The sequence below is a fragment of the Triticum aestivum genome, chromosome 2A (assembly GCF_018294505.1).
Source record: "Triticum aestivum cultivar Chinese Spring chromosome 2A, IWGSC CS RefSeq v2.1, whole genome shotgun sequence".
In the NCBI taxonomy this organism is placed as follows: domain Eukaryota; kingdom Viridiplantae; phylum Streptophyta; class Magnoliopsida; order Poales; family Poaceae; genus Triticum; species Triticum aestivum.
The window spans coordinates 670,706,934-670,724,755 of NC_057797.1; positions in this window are offsets into that span (position 1 = coordinate 670,706,934).

Sequence of the window (17,822 nt, forward strand, 5' to 3'; positions counted from 1 at the left end):
ATTGACGGTAGCATTATAAGATGATCCCTCACTAAATTATCAAAGTATAAGTGTTCTCCCTGAGTATGCACCATTGCGAAAGTTCTTCATGCTGAGACACCACGTGATGATCGGGTGTGATAGGCTCTACGTTCAAATACAACGGGTGCAAAACAGTTGCACACATGGAATACTCAGGTTAAACTTGACGAGCCTAGCATATAACAGATATGGCCTCGGAACACGGAGACCGAAAGGTCGAGCGTGAATCATATAGTAGATATGATCAACATAGTGATGTTCACCATTGAAACTACTCCATCTCACGTGATGATCGGAGATGGTTTAGTTGATTTGGATCACGTGATCACTTAGAGGATTAGAGGGATGTCTATCTAAGTGGGAGTTCTTAAGTAATATGATTAATTGAACTTCAATTTATCATGAACTTAGTCCTGGTAGTATTAGCATATCTATGTTGTAGATCGATAGCTCGCGTTTAGCTCCCCTGTTTTATTTTTGATATGTTCCTAGAGAAAACTAAGTTGAAAGGTGTTAGTAGCAATGATGTGGATTGGATCCGTGATCTGAGGTTTATCCTCATTGCTGCACAGAAGAATTATGTCTTTGATGCACCGCTAGGTGACAAACCTATTGCAGGAGCAGATGCGGATGTTATGAACATTTGGCTAGCTCAATATGATGACTACTTGATAGTTTAGTGCACCATGCTTAAACGGCTTAGAATCGGGACTTCAAAGATGTTTTGAACATCATGGACCATATGAGATGTTCCAGGAGTTGAAGTTAATATTTCAAGCAAATACCCGAGTTGAGAGATATGAAGTCTCCAACAAGTTCTATAGCTAAAAGATGGAGGAGAATAGCTCAAGCAGTGAGCATGTGCTCAAATTGTCTGGGTACTACAATCGCTTGAATTAAGTGGGAGTTAATCTTCCAAATAAAATAGTGATTGACAGAATTCTCTAGTCACCATCACCAAGTTAGTAGAACTTCGTGATGAATTATGATATGCAAGGGATAATGGAAACGATTCCGAAGCTCTTCGTAATGCTGAAATCGAAGAAGGTAGAAATCAAGAAAAATATCAAGTGTTGATGGTAGACAAGACCACTAGTTTCAAGAAAAGGGCAAAGGGAAGAAGGGGAACTTCAAGAAGAATGGCAAGCAAGTTGCTGCTCAAGTGAAGAAGCCCAATTCTGGTCCTGATCCTGAGACTAAGTGATTCTACTGCAAAGGGACTGGTCACTAGAAGCGAAACTGTCCCAAGTATTTGGTGGATAAGAAGGATGGCAAAGTGAACAAAGGTATATTTGCTATACAGATTATTGATGTGTATTTTACTAGTGTTCGTAGCAACCCCTCGGTATTTGATACTGGTTCAGTTGCTAAGAGTAGTAACTCGAAACGGGAGTTGCAGAATGAACATAGACTAGTTAAGGGTGAAGTGACGATGCGTGTTGGAAGTGGTTCCAAGATTGATATGATCAGCATCGCACACTCCCTATACTTTTGGGATTAGTGTTGAACCTAAATAAGTGTTATTTGGTATTTGCGTTGAGCATGAATATGATTTGATCATGTTTATTGCAATTCAGTTATTCATTTAAGTAAGAGAATAAATTGTTGTTCTGTTTACATGAATAAAACCTTATATGGTTACACACCCAATGAAAATGGTTCGTTGGATCTCGATCGTAGTGATACACATATTCATAATATTGAAACCAAAAGATGCAAAGTTAATAATGATGGTGCAATTTATTTGTGGCACTGCTGTTTAGGTCATATTGGTGTAAAGCACATGAAGAAAATCCATGCAGATGGGCTTTTGGAATCACTTGATTATGAATCAGTTGATGCTTGCAAACCATGCCTCATGGGCAAGATGACTAAGACTCCGTTCTCCGGAACAATGGAGCGATCAATAGATTTGTTGGAAATCATACATACTGATGTATGTGGTCCGGTGAATATTGAGGCTCGTGGCAGGTATCATTATTTTCTAATCTTCACAGATGATTTGAGCAGATATGAGTATATCTACTTATTGAAACACAAGTCTGAAACATTTGAAAAGTTCAAAGAATTTCAGAGTGAAGTGGAGAATCATCGTAACAAAAATAAAAGTTTCTACGATATGATCGCAGAAGTAAAATATTTGAGTTACGAGTTTGTCCTTCAGTTAAAAACAATGTGAAATAGTTTCACTACTCACACCACCTGGAACACCACAGCATAATGGTGTGTCCGAACGTCATAACCTTACTTTATTAGATATGGTACGACCTATGATGTCTCTTACCGATCTACCACTATCGTTTTGGGGTTATGCATTAGAGACAACTGCATTCACGTTAAATACGGCACCATCTAAATCCGTTGAGACGACACCGTATGAAATATGGTTTGGCAAGAAACCTAAGCTGTCTTTACTTAAAGTTTGAGGTTGCAATGCTTATGTGAAAAAGTTTCAACCTGATAAGCTCAAACCCAAATCGGAGAATTGCCTCTTCATAGGATACCCAAAAGAATATGTTGGGTACACCTTCTATCACAGATCCGAAGGCAAGATATTCATTGCTGAGAATGGATCCTTTCTAGAGAAGGAGTTTCTCTCAAAAGAAGTGAGTGGAAGGAAAGTATAACTTGATGAGGTAATTGTACCTGCTCCCTTATTGGAAAGTAGTTCATCACAGAAATCTGTTCCTGTGACTACTACACTGATTAGTGAGGAAGCTAATGATGATGATCATGTAACTTCAGATCAAGTTACTACCGAACCTCGTAGGTAAACCAGAGTGAGATCCGCACCAGAGTGGTATGGTAATCCTGTTCTGGAGGTCATGTTACTTGACCATGACGAGCCTACGAACTATAAGGAAGCGATGATGAGCCCAGATTCCACGAAATGGCTTGAGTCCATGAAATCTGAGATGAGATCCATGTATGAGAACAAAGTATGGACTTTGATTGACTTGCCCATTGATCGGCGAGCCATTGAGATTAAATGGATCTTCAAGAGGAAGATGGACGCTGATAGTAGTGTTACTATCTACAAAGCTAGAATTTTTGCAAAAAGGTTTTCGACAAGTTCAAGGTGTTAACTACGATGAGAGTTTCTCACTCATATCTATGCTTAAGTCTGTCTGAATCATGTTAGCAATTGCCGCATTTTATGAAATCTGGCAAATGGATAAACAAAACTGCATTCCTTAATGGATTTATTAAAGAAGAGTGGTATATGATGCAACCAGAAGGTTTTGTCAATCCTAAAGGTACTAACAAAATATGCAAACTCTAGCGATCCATCTATGGACTGGTGCAAGCATCTCGGAGTTGGAATATACGCTTTGATAAGTTGATCAAAGCATATAGTTTTATACAGACTTGCGGTGAAGCCTGTATTTACAAGAAAGTGAGTGGGAACACTACAGCATTTCTGATAAGTATATGTGAAAGACATACTGTTGATCGGAGATAATGTAGAATTATTCTGCAAAGTATAAAGGAATGTTTGAACGAAGTTTTTCAAAGAAAGACCTCGGTGAAGCTGCTTACATATTGATCATCAAGATCTATAGAGATAGATCAATACGCTTGATAAGTTTTTTCAGTGAGTACATACCTTACCAAGATTTTGATGTAGTTCAAAATGGAACAGTAAAAAAGGAATTCTTGCCTGTGTTACAAGGTGTGAAGTTGAGTAAGACTCAAAACCCGACCACGGCAGAAGATAGAGAGAGAATGAAAGTCATTCCCTATGCCTCAGCCATAGGTTCTATAAAGTATGCCATGCTGTGTACCAGACCTATTGTATACCCTGCCCTGAGTTTGGCAAAGGAGTACAATAGCGATCTAGGAGTAGATCACTGGACATTGGTCAAAATTATCCTTAGTGGAATAAGGATATGTTTCTCGATTATGGAGGTGACAAAAGGATCATCGTAAAGGGTTATGTCGATGCAAGTTTTGACACTGATCCAGATGACTCTAAGTCTCAATCTGGATACATATTGAAAGTGGGAGCAATTAGCTAGAGTAGCTCCATGCAGAGCATTGTTGACATAGAAATTTGCAAAATACTTACGGATCTGAATGTGGCAGACCCATTGACTAAACTTCTCTCACAAGCAAAACCTGATCACACCTCAGTACTCTTTGGGTGTTAATCACATAGCGATGTGAACTAGATTATTGACTCTAGTAAACCCTTTGGGTGTTGGTCACATGTCGATGTGAACTATGGGTGTTAATCACATGGTGATGTGAACTATTGATGTTAAATCACATGGCGATGTGAACTAGATTATTGACTCTAGTGCAAGTGGGAGACTGAAGGAAATATGCCCTAGAGGCAATAATAAAGTTATTATTTATTTCCTTATATCATGATAAATGTTTATTATTCATGCTAGAATTGTATTAACTGGAAACATAATACATGTGTGAATACATAGACAAACAGAGTGTCACTAGTATGCCTCTACTTGACTAGCTCCTTGATCAAAGATGGTTATGTTTCCTAACCATAGACATGAGTTGTCATTTGATTAACGGGATCACATCATTAGGAGAATGATGTGATTGACTTGACCCATTCCGTTAGCATAGCACTTGATCATTTAGTTTGTTTCTATTGCTTTCTTCATGACTTATACATGTTCCTATGACTATGAGATTATGCAAGTCCCGTTTACCGGAGGAACACTTTGTGTGCCACCAAATGTCACAACGTAACTGGGTGATTATAAAGGTGCTCTACAGGTGTCTCCGAAGGTTCTTGTTGGGTTGGCGTATTTCGAGTTTAGGAGTTATCACTCCGATTGTCGGAGAGGTATCTCTGTGCCCTCTCGGTAATGCACATCACTTAAACCTTGCAAGCATTGCAACTAATGAGCTAGTTGCAGGATGATGTATTACGGAACGAGTAAAGAGACTTGCCGGTAACGAGATTGAACTAGGTATTGAGATACCGACGATCGAATCTTAGGCAAGTAACATACCGATGACAAAGGGAACAACGTACGTTGTTATGCAGTCTGACCAATAAAGATCTTCGTAGAATATGTGGGAGCCAATATGAGCATCCAGGTTCCGCTATTGGTTATTGACCGGAGACGTGTCTCGGTCATGTCTACATTGTTCTCGAACCCATAGGGTCAGCACGCTTAATGTTTCGATGACAGTTATATTATGAGTTTATGAGTTTTGATGTACCGAAGGAGTTCGGAGTCCCGGATGAGATCAGGGACATGACAAGGAGTCTCGAAATGGTCGAGACGTAAAGATCGATATATTGGACGACTATATTCGGACATCGGAAATATTCTGAGTGATTCGGGTATTTTTCGGAGTACCGGAGAGTTACAGGAATACGTATTGGGCCTTATTGGGCCATACGGGAAAGAAGGAGAAGGGCCTCAAGGGTGGCCGCACCCCTCCCCTTGGTCTGGTCCGAATTGGACTAGGGAAGGGGGGCGCCCCCTTCCTTCCTTCTCCTTTTCCCTTCCTCTTTTCCTATTCCATATGGGAGGTGGAATCCTACTAGGACTAGGGAGTCCTAGTAGGACTCCACACTTGGCGCGCCCCCTCCTAGGGCCGGCCTCCTCCTCCCTTGCTCCTTTATATACGGGTGCAGGGGGCACCCCAAAGACACAACAATTGATCATTGATCTCTTAGCCGTATGCGGTGCCCCCTTCCACCATAATCCTCGATAATATTGTAGCGGTGCTTAGGCGAAGCCCTGCGACGGTAGAACATCAAGATCGTCACCACGCCGTCGTGCTGGCGGAACTCTTCCCCGACATTCTGCTGGATCGGAGTCCGGGGATCATCATCGAGCTGAACGTGTGCTAGAACTCGGAGGTGCCGTAGTTTCGGTGCTTGATCGGTCGGGCCGTGAAGACGTACGACTACATCAACCGCGTTGTTATAACGCTTCCGCTCCCGGTCTACGAGGGTAAGTAGACAATACTCTCCCCTCTCGTTGCTATGCATCACCATGATCTTGCGTGTGCGTAGGAAATTTTTTGAAATTACTACGTTTCCCAACACCTAGCTCTTTTCCTCACCACATGATGCTTGCCAAAAGAGAAAAATAAAAAGGAATAGCGAGAAGAACTTTGACTCTTTGCACAAAAGTAAATACATAAAAGTAAAATAAAGGCCCTTCGCAGAGGGGAGCAGAGGTTGCCATGCGCTTATTTGTTTGTATGTTCAACCCCCTAGTGCAAAAGAACGTCACATTGTATTGCCCCTTGTGATGGAAACCTTTATTATGCAGTCTGTCGCTTTTATTCTTCACCATCACAAGTTCGTACAATGCTCAATCTTCTCTTACACTAAATGATCTCACACTTTTAGAAGCAATTTTTATTCCCTTATTGCACCGATGACAACTTACTTGAAGGATCTCGCTCAATACTTAGGTAGGTATGGTGGACTCTTGAAGATAAGATTTGGGTTTAAGGGTTTTTGGATGCACAAGTAGTATCTCTACTTGGTGCATAATTTTTGGCTAGCAAGGATGGGGGGCAAGCACCACATGTTGAAGGATCTATGACAATATTGTTGGGGAACGCAATATTTCAAAATTTTACCTATGATCACATAAGATCTATCTAGGAGATGCCTGGAAACGAGCCGGGAGAGTGTGTCTACGTACCCTCGTAGACCGAAAGCGGAAGCGTTTAGTAACGCGGTTGATGTAGTCGAACGTCTTCGCGATCCGACCGATCGAAGTACCGAACATACGGCACCTCCGCGTTCAGCACACGTTTAGCTCGATGACGTCCCTCGATCTCTTGATCCAGTTGAGGAAGAGGGAGAGTTCCGTCAGCACGACGGCGTGGTGACGGTGATGATGAAGTTACCGGTGCAGGGCTTCGCCTAAGCACTACGACGATATGACCGAGGTGTGTAACTATGGAGAGAGACACCGCACACGGTTAAGAGAAACTTGTGTCTTCTAGGGTGCCCCCTGCCCCCGTATATAAAGGATGGGAGGGGGAGGCCGGCCGGACCTATAGGTCGCGCCAGGAGAAGGGAGTCCTATTAGGAGTCCAAGTCCTAGTAGGATTCCACCTGGAGGAAAGGGGGAAGAAGGAAGGGAGAGGGGGAGGGAAGGAAAGGGGGCGCCGCCCCCTTCCCCTAGTCCAATTCGGTTCCAAGGGGGGCAGCCAGCCCCTTGTGGCCCTTCCTCTCTCTCCACTAAGGCCCTTCAAGCCCATTAGTTCCCCCAGGGGGTTCCGATAACCCTCCGGCACTCTGATAATTATCCGGTACCTCTCGGAACTCATCCGGTGTCCGAATAACATTGTCCAATATATCAATCTTTATGTCTCGACCATTTCGAGACTCCTCATCATGTCCATGATCTTATCCGGGACTTCGAACAATCTTCGGTCATCAAATCATATAATTCATAATACAAATTGTCATCGAACGTTAAGCGTGCGGACCCTACGGGTTCGAGAACTATGTAGACATGACCGAGACACATCTCCAGTCAATAACCAATAGCAGAACCTGGATGCTCATATTGGCTCCTACATATTCTACGAAGATCTTTATCGGTCAAACGGCATAACAACATACGTTGTTCCCTTTGTCAGCAGTATGTTACTTGCCCGAGATTCGATCGTCGATATCATCATACCTAGTTCAATCTCGTTATCGGCAAGTCTCTTTACTCGTTCCGTAATGCATCATCCCGCAACTAAACCATTAGTAACATTGCTTGCAAGGCTTATAGTGATGATCATTACCGAGTGGGCCCAGAGATACCTCTCCGATACACGGAGTGACAAATCCTAATCTTGATCTATGCCAACTCAACAAACAACATCGGAGACACCTCTAGAGCATCTTTATAATCACCCGGTTACGTTGTGACATTTGATAGCACACAAGGTGTTCCTTCGGTATTTGGGAGTTGCATAATCTCATAGTCAGAGGAACATGTATAAGTCATGATGAAAGCAATAAAAATAAAACTAAGCAATCATTTATGCTAAGCTAATGGATGCGTCTTGTCCATCACATCATTCTCTAATGATGTGATCTCGTTCATCAAATTACAACACATGTCTATGGTCAGGAAACTTAACCATCTTTGATTAACGAGATAGTCTAGTAGAGGCATACTAGGGACACTCTGTTTGTCTATGTATTCACACATGTACTAAGTTTCCGGTTAATACAATTATAGCATGAATAATAAACATTTATCATGATATAAGTAAATATAAATAACAACTTTATTATTGCCTCTAGGGTATATTTCCTTCAAATATAACTTCTATGTGAATATGAACAAACAGAAACCATTATGTTGTCTTCCTTGTCCAACGTCAACAATTTTGGCATATAATATTTTGATGGGGTCTCACAATCACAAAAGATTTCCATGATAGTGTATTTATATGTGAAAGTTCCCTTCCTTATACTACTTATTCGTGAATTGCTTGTATGACCAATATTGTGATTGTCAAGCCTCAAAAGATTTCACTTTCTAAACCCAATGTGAAGCTACCACTAGGCATGATATGATTTCGACTTCCTGACATTCAATTTATTCAACAATTTACTCATAGGATATAAGTGAAGCACAAGAGTAATTCCATATAAAAGAGCTTCGTTGACGGGATGTGAATGCCGCTTACCTAGCCTCCCTGGCAACTATTTGAGGACTCTATTTTATATAAAAACTTCCAGATCTAAGTATTTTATTAAAAAAAGAAAGCAAAATGAGAATAAAATGACATTCTAAGAATAACACAACTCATGTGAAGAAGCTAAAACTTAGGCTCAACCGATACTAACCGATAATTGTTGAAGATGAAAGGTGGGATGCCTATCGGGGCATCCCCAAGCTTAGATTGTTGAGACTTCTTGAAATATTATCTTGGGGTGCCTTGGGCATCCCCAAGCTTGAGCTTTTGTGTCTCCTTAATTCTTCTCATATCACGGTTTTCCTAAATCTCAAAAGTTTCATCCACACAAAACTCAACAAGAACTCATGAGATAAGTTAGTATAAACCAATGCAAAAACCTTATCATTCTCTACTGCAGCAAATCACTAAAATTATTATTCAACATTGCATACTAAATGCCTCTGCATATTTAATACTCCTATTCTCAAATAGGATCATTAAACAAGCAAACATATGCAAACAATGCAAACATAACAGCAATCTGCCAATATAGTACAATCTGTAAAGAATACAAGAGTATCAATACTTCTTAAACTCCAAAAATTATGAAAATTTACCATACTGTATAAAATCATCAGATCTTATTTTTCAAAAAGTTTCAAAATTTTATCACATTCTTACTTTTCTAGGGAATTTTTGCAACATCGATAAACTTTCTGTTTTCAAACAGCAACATGTATACTTGCAAAATAAGCATGGCAAAGGCTATCATTGCCACTTTTATTGAAATAAAGGATGCACAAAATTATTCTAAATAACATCGAGCAAATCCTAACAAAATAAAATGATGCTCCAAGAAAAACACAAATCATGCGACGAATGAAAACATAGCTCCAAGTGACGTTATCGATAATGTTCGAGACGAAAGAGGGGATGCCTTCCGGGGCATCCCCAAGCTTAGTTGCTTATATCTTCCTTGAATATTACCTTGGGGGACTTGGACATCCCCATGTTTAGGGTCTTGTCACTCTTTATTCTCCTCATATCGACATCTCACCCAAAACTTGAAAACTTCAATCACACAAAACTTAACGGAACTTTGTGAGATAGGTTAGTATGATAAAGAGCAAACCATTTCACTTTTGGTACTGTCAAAGACAAGATTCATAATTATTTCCACACAATTCCTACTGTAGCATATAATTTCCACAATTATTGAGCAATATAAGCCATAGAAACTAGAAAACAAGCAAACTATGCATTGAAAACAGAATCTGTCAAAAACAGAACACTCTGTAATAATATTACTCCAACCATACTTATGCCACACCAAAAATTCTGAACAATTAGGAAAGCCTGGGAAATTTGTCTATTAATCTTATGCAAAAAGAATCATTATTTTTATCAGCTCCTGTTAACAATGAGAATTATTTTCCTGAGCACAAAAGTTTCTGTTTTTCAGCAAGATCAGATCAGGTATCACCATAGACCACCCCAAAGGTCTTACTTGGCACTTTATTGAAACAAAAGCAATAAAACATGATTACTACAGTATCTTAATCATGTGAGCACGCAAAAACAGTAGGTAAAAAGCGTTGCATTGTCTCCCAACAAGCGCTTTTCTTTAATGCCTTTTTGCTAGGCATGATGATTTCAATGATGCTCGCATAAAAGATAAGATTGAAACACGAAAAAGAGCATCATGAAGCATATGACTAGCACATTTAAGCCTAACACACTTCTTGTTCATAGGGATTTTGTGAGCATATAATTCATGGGAACAAGAATCATCTAGCATAGGAAGGCAAAACAAACATAACTTCAAGATTTTCAACACATAGAGAGGAAACATGATATTATTGCAATTCCTACAAGCATATGTTCCCCCGCTCATAATAATTTTCAGTAGCATCATGAATGAATTCAACAATATAACCATCACATAAAGCATTCTTTTCATGACACAAAAACCTAGAAAACTTATTACTCTCCACATAAGCAAATTTCTTCTCATCAATAGTAGTGGGAGCAAACTCAACAAAATAGCTATCATGAGAGTGAAAATTAAAATCATGATGACAAGCTTCATGGTTATCATTATTCTTTATAGCATACATGTCATCACCATAATCATCATAGATAGCAACTTTGTTATCATAATCAATTAAACCTCCTCCAAAATAGTGGGTTCATCATTAAATATAGTCACGACCTCTGCAAATCCACTTTCATCAATATAATCATCATAAATAGGAGGCATGCAATCATCATAATAAATTTTCACATCAAAACTTGGGGGACTAAAAATATCATATTCATCAAATATAGCATCCCCAAGCTTATGTCTTTGCATATCATTAGCATCATGGATATTCAAAGAATTCATACTAACAACATTGCAATCATGCTCATGATTCAAATATTTTGTGCCAAACATTTTATTGAATTCTTCTTCTAACAATTGAGCACAATTTTCCGATCCATCATTTTCAAGAAAAATATTATAAAGATGGTCAATAATATGATGCAACCTCAATTCCATTTTTATGTAGTTTCCTTTTATAAACCAAACTAGTGATTAAACAAGAAACTAAAAGATTCAATTGCAAGATCTAAAGATATACCTTCATGCACTCATCTCCCTGGCAACGGCGCCAGAAAAGAGCTTGATGTCTACTACACAACTTTATTATTGTAGACACGTGTTGGGCCTCCAAGCGCAGAGTTTTGTAGGACAGTAGCAATTTCCCCTCAAGTGGGTGGCCTAAGGTTTATGAATCCGTGGGAGGCGTAGCATGAAGATGGTCTCTCTCAAATGACCCTGTAACCAAATACGAGAAATCTCTTGTGTCCCCAACACACCTAATACAATGGCCAATCATATAGGTGCACTAGTTTGGCGAAGAGATGGTGATAAAAGTGTAATACGGATGGTACAAATATATTTTTAAAATCTGAAAAAAAATAAAAACAGCAAGGTAGCAAATAATAAATGGGCACAAAAACGGTATTGCAATGCTTGAAAATGAGGCCTAGGGTCCGTACTTTCGCTAGTGCAATCTCTCAACAATGCTAATATAATTGGATCATATAACCACCCCTCAAAGTGCAACGAAGAATCACTCCAAAGTTCCTATTTAGCAGAGAACATAAGAAGAAATCATTTGTAGGGTACGAAACCACCTCGAAGCTATTTTTTCCGATTGATCTATCCAAGAGTTTGTACTAAAATAACACCAAATAATATTAGATTCATAATATTCAATCCAACACAAAGGACCTCAAAGAGTGCCCCAAGATTTCTATCGGAGAAACAAAGACAAGAACGTGCATCAACCCCTATGCATAGATTACCCCAATGTCACCTCGGGAATCCACGAGTTGAGTGCCAACACATAAATCAAGTGAATCAATATGATACCCCATTGTCACCACGAGTATTCAATTGCAAGACATATATCAAGTGTTCTCGAATCCATAAAAGTATTCAATCTGATAACAATGAAATCTCAAAGGGAAATACTCAATTCATCACAACAAGATAAAGAGGGGGAAACACCGTATGATCCGACTATGTTAACAAAGCACGCGATACATCAAGATCGTGACATCTCAAGAACACGAGAGAGAGAGAGAGAGAGAGAGATTAAACACATAGCTACTGGTACAAACCCTCAGCCCCAAGGGTGGAGTACTCCCTCCTCATCATGGTGGCCACCGGGATGATGAAGATGGCCACCGGAGATGATTCCCCCCTCCGGCAGGTTGCCGGAAAGGGTCTAGATTGGTTTTCAGTGGCTACAGAGCCTTGCGGCGGCGGAACTTTTGATCTATGGTTATTTCTGATGGTTTCTCTATTTATAGGATTTTTTGGCGTCGGTTTCACACAAAGATGGGCCTTGAGGTGAGCACAACCCATCGGGGCAAGCCAGGCCCACCAGGAGCGCCCTGGTGGGTTGTGCCCTCCTCATGGCTCTTCTAGCCCTCCCATGAAGCTTCGAGGGTCTCTTTTGTTCCAAAAAAATTCATCAAAAAGTTTTAGCTCATTTGGAGAAAATTTTTTATGCACAAAAAACAACACCACGGTAGTTCTGCTGAATACAACGTCAGTTCGGGTTAGTTCCATGCAAATCATACCAAAACCATATAAAATTGTTGTAAACATGGAATGAATACTTCATAAATTATTGATACGTTGGAGACGTATCAGGCCCGAACCTGGGTAAACATTGTGTCCCCTTCATCTCCTGTTACCTTCGATCCTCAGACGCACAGACCCCCTACCCGAGATTGGCCAGTTTTGACACCGACAAATGGTGCTATGAGATGTTGTGTACCTGAGCATGAACAGGAACAGATCCTATGCAAGTGTCACTTCGAGGCCTACGGAGGACACCATGTTGGAGATAGAACTGCACACAAGGTATTACAATCTGGTTTTTATTGGCCTACTCTCTTCAAGGATGCTCGTAAGTATATCTTTTCTTGTGATGAATGTCAAAGAATTTGTAATATTAGCAGATGTCAGGAAATGTAATATTAGTATATGTCAGTAAATTCCTATGAATTATTCACTTGTTATTGAACCATTTGATGTTTTTGGGGCTTTGATTATATGGGACCTTTTCCTTCCTCTAATGGGTATACACATATTTTAGTTGTTGTTGATTACGTTACTAAGTGGGTAGAAGCTATTCCAACTAGTAGTGCCGATCATAACACTTCTATTATAATGCTTAAAGAAGTTATTTTTCCGAGGTTTGGAGTCCCTAGATATCTAATATGACTGGTGGGGGTTCACACTTTATTCATGGCGATATCCGTAAATTGCTTGCTAAGTATGATGTCAACCATAGAATTGCATCTCCATATCATCCTCAGTCTAGTGGTCAAGTAGAATTGAGCATAGAGAAATTAAATTGATCTTGCAAAAGACTGTTAATAGATCTAGACAGAATTGGTCTAAGAAACTTGATGACACATTGTGGGCTTATAGAACTTCTTAGAAGAACCCTACGGGTATGTCTCCATATAAAATTGTTTGTGGAAAAGCATGTCACTTACCTCTTGAATTTGAACATAAAGCTTATCGGGCAAACAAAGATCTCAACTATGATTTCAAACTTGCCGGTGAAAAGAGGTTATTTGACATTAGCTCACTTGATGAATGGAGAACCCAAGCCTATGAGAATGCCAAGTTGTTTATAGAAAAAGTTAAAAGATGGCATGACAAAAGAATACACAAGCGTGAATTTAATATAGATGACCATGTCTTGCTATACAACTCTCGTTTAAGATTTTTTGTAGGAAAGCTTCTCTCTAAATGGGAAGGTCCTTACATTATCGAGGAGGTCAATTGATCTGGCGCCATCAAAATCAACAACGCCGAAGGCACTAATCCGAAGGAGGAAAACGGCCAAAGATTGAAACATTATATGTCAGGTACTCCCATAAATGTTGAGACCAATGTAATTAATACCATAACACTAGAGGAGTACTTTCTAGAATGTTCGAGACTCCGAAAAGGAATGGGTATGTGGTATGGTAAGTAAACTGACTCCAAAACGTTTCCAATGGCAATTTTTACCCGTTTTGGAATATTTAAAAAATTAGGAAAATTAAAACTGGTCCGAATAGCGCACGAGGAGGCGGCAAGGCAAAGGGGCGCGCCCTACCCCCTGGGCGCGCCCCTGTACCTTGTGGCCACCTCGTGTGCCCTCTGGACTCGGTTTTCTTATGGAACAATTCTTTTGGTCGGTAAAAATTCCTTATATAATCTCCCGAAGGTTTTGACAACCGTACCATGATGAAAGCCTCTGTTCTTGTTTCAAACTATTTTTGTGACAGATCTAGATCACCATGACATCTCCAAGCGTCCCCAAGGACAAGTTTTTCGAGAAGGTCGTCAACCCTTACCTCATAGAGGTGCTGCAACACCCTCAAACTATTGAGATGCGTGAGGGGGTGCTGCTCATCCGTGATGTTGAAGGGCCAAAGAAGACCGGAAGCATGGAGACAAGGCTCGAAGCAATGGAGCAGCAAGTTTTCAACTGACAAGGGATGGTGGAACATGGACTCAACGCCAATCACATGATGATCGCGGAGTTTACCCGTGACCACAAGCTAGACGCCAAGAACATCGGAGAAGCCATATTCAAGCTTCATGAGAGAATCGAGCATCTCCAGGCCCAGATCTATGACCTGCAAAACCAAAACTGTGAGTATGAATTTATATTTAAGAGGATGAGTTTGGCTACAGATTTGAGGATCCCGGAGACTCATACATCGTTTTACAATGGTGAACCTATGCCTTGGAAGACAGAGGATAAGATTCTTTCATCGTCAGCAACTCCATCATCACCACCCCCGAAGAAAGATATCTAAATACATTGGTATGAGCACTCCCCTTGGCTTGTGCCAAGCTTGGGGGAGGTGCCCGGCATTGTATCACCATCACATATTTACCTTTATCATTTTTCGTAGTTCGATCCTTTTGGTTATATCTTGATCTAGTAGAGTAAAGGTTTTTAGTATGATCTAGTTTTGAGTTTTGCTTTGAGATCTATCTATGTAATCAAGTCCGTGAGTTATATAATAAATAGTAGTTTTGAGTTGAGGGCTTTGCTTTCTTGCTATGATCTTGAGGGAATAAGAAAAAGAAAAAAGAAAAATAAATAAAAGGATCATATAGTGATCTTATGGAAAGTGATGACTTCACATATAAGAAGTATGATGAATAAATTTTTTGGGGAGTTGACAAACATAGTTTTGGTCATTGTTCAATTAATAGGAAGTAGTAAAGAAAGAGAGGTCTCACATATAAATATACTATCTTGGACATCCTTTGTGATTGTGAGGACTCATTAAAATATGACAAGCTAAAGAGTTGATGTTGGATAAGAAAGACAACATAATGGGTTATGTTTTTTTATATCCGAATAGAAGTTATATTGTCATGGATCCTCCAACATGTTGAGCTTGCTTTTCCCTCTTATGCTAGCCAAATATTTTGCACCAAGTAGATATACTACTTGTGCATCCAAACATCCCTTAAACCAATTTTGCCATGAGATTCCACCGTACCTACCTATATGGATGGAGTAAGATCCTTCAAGTAAGTTGTCATCGGTGCAAGCAATAAAAATAGCTCTCTAAATATGTTGGATCTTTTAGTGTGGAGAAAATAAGCTTTATACGAACTTGTGATATGGAAAAAATAAAAGCGACGGATTGCATAATAAAGTTCTTTATCACAAGCGGCAATATAAAGTGATGTTTTTTTGCATTAAGATTTTGTGCATCCAACCATAAAAGCGCATGACAACCTCTACTTCCCTCTGCGAAGGGCCTACCTTTTATTTTTACCCTCTATCCTTATACAAGAGTCATGGGGATAGTCACCTTTCCTTTTTATACTTTTTCTTTTTGGCATGCACTATGTGTTGGAGAAAGATCCAGATATATACATATATATAGAGAGAGAGAGTAACACTATTCTGACCCGAGGGTCAGAATAGTTATTTGGATCACGATTGACCTATAAGGGCCTGACACTACATTCCCGAGATCGCTAAAAGCCCACCCGACCCGATCGGTACAAGAAAAATAAAAAAAAGTCCGACCCACCCCCAAACCTCCCGCACCTTCCTCCTCTGCCCACGATCCCCCGCCGCCACAACCACATGTCCCCGAAACCGCCCGCCGTCCCCCTAGTGCGCCACCCGTCGCCGCCGGCCATAAATCTCCACGTGCCACTGCCAGTCGTGGATCACCACGCGCCCCCACCACCCATGGATCCACACGCGCCGTTGCCAGCCCTAGATCCCCACGCTGCCGATCGAGGATCCTGCTCGGCGCCGGCTGTGGATCCCGCGTCTAGCTATCGGGCCCTGGATGTCCACACACCGCCTGAGACCTCCACGCCCAGGTGCTGCTGTGGCCTCCAGCTTCCCCCACACCCGTTCCCCACATGCCACCGCCGCCATTTTCCTCCCCACGCGCCACCGCCATCTTCTTTCACTGGTTGCCGTCGTAGCCACCATGGCTTCTCCCTTCTTTCTGATGCCATGATGGCTACCCCCTCCTGCTACTCCTCACTAACATGTCACTCCCCATTGCTCTGCTCCATGGAGGATCCTCCTCTGCCTAGCTTCCCCCACCACTACTGCAATACCTCCTGACTACCCCTTGCGTCACCGGTAGCCGCGGTGGTCTGCTCCTCCCGGATTGCACTCATCAACAGGTCAAACACAAAGTTTGTGGCAGGTCGACTCAAGAAGTTGGAGCAAGAAAGGAGGCAGTTCGTGGCAGGTAGTCTCGACCTGCAGCTACAGGAGGTCTCGACCTGTAGTTGGTGCCACCAATTACAGTCGGCTCTGGTTTTTTGGCTTCTCGCAAATGAACTTGAGGGCATTTTTAATATGTGATGGATGAATTCGTTTGAGGCTTTGAGCAACGTTGAACTGCATGTTGACGATATGTGAAAAATACAGGCTTCTTTTGTTATGGACCTGGCGGTGCACATTACAGTAGTCAGTGGATGGCTTCAAATTTTAAAGGTCAGTGTCACCTGGATGGAGCATTCGGGCTTCAGAATGAAAAAGTGCAGGCTTTTTTCTTTGAAAAATGCAAGCTTTGCCACCCCTTTTATGATGCTTATGGCCTGTGCATAGTCTATCACATCAAACTAGGAGCAAGGAACACCTATCTTTAAAATATAATTTGTGCAAATGTAGTATGCCACACTAATACAATGCAGTATTTGAACTTCGGTCAACTTCCTATTAGACACACTAATGCAATGCAGTATGACACTACTTTCTTCAAGTATTTCTTGTTAGACGCATATTGATTCAGTTCATAATCTCTACTATCATGCTACAGTGATGCATTTCGTTGTCTTTAAAATTCACTGACAGTGCCCTATGCTAAAACACAAACATCCCATGGTGCTAAGCTGAACCTGAATGAGAGGAAGATTTTCTATATGAACATTTGAGGGGTGACAGTTTAGATAATGTTAGAATGCCCTATACTGACTGAACCTTGCTGTTGTTGGGATGCTATTCAACATGGGATGTGATTTCCCTTGAGGTGTAGCGTAGCCAGATATATGCGTCTGCCACTGTTGGTTTTATTGCTTAGATGGTCGCTCAAGCTCAATA